The following is a 2,999-nucleotide window of genomic DNA, read 5'->3' as shown; positions in this document are numbered from 1 at the left end:
TTTGCGTTGAAAAATGGCTTTACTTTGGGAACGACTCTCGTATATATATATATATATATATATATATATATATATATATATATATATATCATTAACAAACAAAAAAACAGAAAAAATTTTTGAGAAAAGGAATGTAGCTAAATCTTTTATCACAGTTTTTTTCTTAAAAAGGAAATGGATTCCATATTGTTCATTATAAAAAAAGTTTTTTTTTCCCCACGTCTAATGAGCGGCCTTTTTGTGAAAATTTTCAAATGATATAAGATTTGAAACAATTATAATCAGCAATGAAAATACACTATTTGTTGTGATCAATCCAATATTTGTTGTCCTGATTTTGTTAAAACAATAATATATATATATATATATATATATATATACACACGAACACACACGCGCGCACTCTATCTCTCACACACATACACGCATATATATATACATATACATATATATATATATGCATATATATACGTATATATATATATATATATATATATATATATATATATATACGAGTGTCGTTCTAAAAAAAAGCACTTTATAACTTAAAAGTTGAAGAGCTACAATTAGACATTAAACATAACATTAAATCGAGCGCCATTTTTTTTACTACATAGTCACTAGTAGTTGCATTCTCAGTGCCCTTTTGCTAGCGATAAACGAGGGTTAAGCATGAGCGCTCGAATTGCGCTGTGACAAACGAAGGTCATCCCAAAAGTAAAGCCTTATATTTTATTAACTCTAAAAATTAAGGAGCCATGAAAACGAGGTTGGTGCCATTAAAACGGGCGCCATTTTGTGCTCCTGAATTTAATTATCTCCTTCATTCTTTATGCACCTCTGCTTCTGGCAGGTGTACGTCAATATCAGCGGTTATTTCCTCAGAGTCTTATACGGTCAATATCTGCAAAGGAGAGGGAAATCTTTCAAGTTATGAATGCATATGTTCAAACATAGTAACACTCATATTTGCAATTCTCTCTGATTAATTTTGGCAGAAAAAAGGAGGCATTATTTTTAGAACATCCCTCGTATTTTTCAAAAGATACCTGAATCATTTGACATACACAAGATTGTCCAAATAAGGTAACAACCTATTCCATTAAATCATTATTTCTTTTATATCCCATATTATTTTTTTCAACCAGGTAACACCAATTACCTTTATTAGTAATATACATTTTACAACAATTCGCTGTATTAGTAATATACATTTTAGTGCGTTTGTAATCTGTATATATGCACATTTTACCAGGTAATGCATTTTGGACTTCAGTATCCTTCAGAGGCCATATTGTATATGAGGTATGTATAAGATCTATAGAATAATTGAATAACTGCAGAGAAAATATTTGCCATTTATGATTTAATCGCCATAAAGTCTTATTGAATGTTTGAAAATACGCAGAGGCATCAATAACGAAACGATAACATGCTTTTTCTCCGTTTACAGGTACACTATAAGTATTTACTATATACGGCATAATCGCGTTGACACACCGGTTCTCGTCAGATCACCGAAGTTAAGCATCGTTGAGCCTGGTTATTATCAGATGGGTGACCATTTGGGAATTCTAGGCGCTGTATGTGCTCTCAGCTTATATCGGCATTTGTTTCCAGTCGTCCTGCACATACACTTCACTTGCCACTGGTATTGAATAATGTCGACTGAAGAAAATTGAGGTTGGAGATTGCGAAACTCCTGCCATACAAAATTCATGCGCAAGCGCCTCTCCGTTGTATCCATAGTCTGGCAAAGACTGAAGGAGCCCCAATAAGTATTTACCCGACGTTTCTCGAATGGGAATATATTGCTGGTCAAAACGTCTATTAGGAGAAATAATTTAAAATATTATGATGTTTACAAGGTTTTCAACTCAAACGTTTAAGCGATAACATATCCAACGTGATAGCGTGATGATGCACTTAAAGACACCTGTTTGTATACGTTGCATTTCTTTCTGTAAAACGGCAAATGGCTTAAACAAGTCGAAAATGTGCGTAGACCGTTATGTTACAATCACATGAACACTCTCGGCCTCCTTGAATGACATTTACGATTAATATAAATGTTAATTTCAACTATATTCTCGCCGCCGTAACGTTGACCGGTCAGTTTTTGCTCCTTGCTAATGACGTCAGAGATGGCTTCAGTGTCAGGTTCGAATCTACCGACCAGCAGTAATCGTGACTCTCTGCACTGATGATTCCCGAAAAGATAAAACACTATATATATATATATATATATATATATATATATATATATATATATATATATATATATATATATATATATATACTACCAGGCTTTTCGGCATTGCCCGGTTGTAAAATACGCTTTAATATGAAAGCTTGATTAATGAAGATTTCGTATTTATTATTATATCATATTGGACCCAATATATAGTAATGATTTAAAAAAAAAAACAATGATTTGTGTGCATCCACCGAGAATCGAAATCAAAATGTATAGTTTACGATTTATTTTTTCCTTTGATGTTAATGACTGAGCTATGGAGACATGTTTGCTGCAAGGCTAACAATTAAAACATCAACCGTAGTTATGAATATTCGTAATGCCGTTGTTTGATCTTCTCTTGGAGAATTCCATTTCTTTTCATTTTTGCGCAGATATTCCTCGGCTAAAACCCAAATATAAAGTTTCGCATGTTTTCGAATATCCTGTATTTTAAGTTTCATGCCTGTAGGCCAAAAACTGACAGAGGAGTTTGATAAGTAATTTGTTAAACAAATATATATACGCGTACATTAATACATATAGACACTGTTTGTGTTTACTTTAACTATTGTATGCAAATATTATGCAAGTATAAATCATGTAGAATATCTGCATGAGTATAAATATACGTAATAGTTAACAAAAATTAAGAAAATCGAAAAGAAAAACTAATAGGAAATTAATTAAAATGATTTTTTTTAAATATGCAAATTATCTAGATCTTTTGCAGATGAACTCAGTTCCACGACCCATATATAAC

General features: G+C 31.9%; 1 pseudogene; it reads left to right on the top strand.

The window, feature by feature from the left end:
- The first annotated feature begins 1,473 nt into the window (after nt 1-1,473).
- LOC145280400 (5S ribosomal RNA) lies at nt 1,474-1,590 on the top strand (annotated as a pseudogene).
- The last annotated feature ends 1,409 nt before the right edge of the window (nt 1,591-2,999 follow it).

The sequence above is a fragment of the Euprymna scolopes genome, chromosome 7, assembly GCF_053919585.1.
Source record: "Euprymna scolopes isolate OS-2025 chromosome 7, ASM5391958v1, whole genome shotgun sequence".
NCBI classification, from domain to species: domain Eukaryota; kingdom Metazoa; phylum Mollusca; class Cephalopoda; order Sepiida; family Sepiolidae; genus Euprymna; species Euprymna scolopes.
This window is presented reverse-complemented; position numbering and strand designations above follow the sequence as displayed.